Raw genomic sequence first — 1781 nt, forward strand, 5'->3', positions numbered from 1 at the left:
TGCAAAGACACCCTGAAAGAACTCTAGTGTTCCACTAATTTCTAGCAAAAACAGACAAGTCGGAACGTAATTGAATCATGGTGCAAAATGCTTTCCGCTAGGTTGCATCATCTCACATTTGTAGCCCAGTAATTAGCTGCAACGAGTATAATGAGGTTTATCAGATGAAATGTGTTTAACGGTCAGTGAGCATAAAATGTTAGGTATGGATTGAATATAGAGTGTGTCCTTGGTACAAGTTCGGAAGAGAAAAATAAGCCAGGCACATCGAAAGATTGAGGTAAAACTACCAAGTCAAGTGAGATAACCAACTCGAATAACAGAGAGGGCAAAAAAAAAAAAAAGTGAGAAACGAGCAACCGAGGAAAAGAAATGGTATGGAATTCAGGAAGGCGATAGAAAAAGAGCATGTAAATTGGAAAGGCAAATATGTTCCAAGAAAAACTATTGGACCAGACTGCAAATGTAAAAGGAAGTGTTTTTTTTTGTTTTGTTTTGTTTTTTTTTTTTTGGAACTAAGTGATGTGCAAAGGAACACACTAATAAAATAATTCTACGATACTGGTGATAAAAACATTCCCTATTTGGGACAGTCGGGAAACATTCCAGACTCCCATATTCACACCTGTTTCGTGGGCATAACAATAGTAGCAGGAAAGGTCATGCCTATATCAAAAGTCTCTGAAATCAACATTCAGTTGTGCGCCAGAGTCAGGTTGTATCCATGCATATTTGCATTTTCTTGGGACGTTGTTTGTATCTCCTGTCTCCTCCCAGATTTCACTCTTTGTATAACACCGGTTTATTTCCCGAGCTACGTAATTTTATTGCATTCAATATTGATTTCGTCATTTCGTCCCCTTATGTTTTCCCACAGGAACACCAAACCCCTGTTTTCCTAATTTCGAGTCACCTGTAGTTAGGCACATTATTGTTGTTTATCTAGCGCCTAGCTTTATTAAATATGGCATCCATTTTATTCAGCTGCTGAAAGGTTTGCGCTATCTTAATGTAATTTTCCTATACACCAGTTGCATAGTTTTGACGTGTTTATGTTTTGCGAATATTTTATGTAGTTCTACCTACTCTTTGACAGATATGGAATGACTAGTAATTTAGGGATTTTTTTTTTCATTCAAAAGAAGTGCTTATGCCTTATCTACAATCGTTTTCTCGTAGGCACATCAAATGTTAAGTAGTTTTATTAGATTGTTTCTACGTTACTGTGTTTTCCTGTTTATAAGAACATTTTTTAAACATTTATTTAAAACCACGAGATATAGCTCAGAGGCCATTTTATACTGGATATCTAACAACAACAACAACAACAACAACAATGGAAATGATTTGGGAAGATGTCGGCCAGGGCCTGTTTAGTAGGTATCATCCCGGCATTTGCCTGGTAGAACTGAGGAAAATCCTGGAAAAACCCAGTCAGGATGGTCGGCAACGGGATTCGAACCCGCGACCTCCCGAATGCGAAGCCAACGCTCTACCACTTGAGCTACTTCGCTCAGTTTTGACATCTTATCAATGTTTCAGATCTATAGGAGTGGTCATAGACTTTTCGATCAAGTTTGTGTTTACATGTTTACCCGCCATTCTATTGCACAGGTGCAGACAGTCGAGACTTCCTCCAGCTTCTTTCACTTTATAACAACTCTCAAACGATACGCAATTTGATTTCCCCTTGCTATTTGAAAATTATGAGCAGGACTCGTCTGAGACTCTGAGACATATCTTTTATACCTCAATACATTATGTATTTTTAAAACGATGAA

This window comes from Thermobia domestica, chromosome 8, assembly GCF_964235325.1.
Source record: "Thermobia domestica chromosome 8, izTheDome1.hap1.1, whole genome shotgun sequence".
Taxonomy (NCBI): domain Eukaryota; kingdom Metazoa; phylum Arthropoda; class Insecta; order Zygentoma; family Lepismatidae; genus Thermobia; species Thermobia domestica.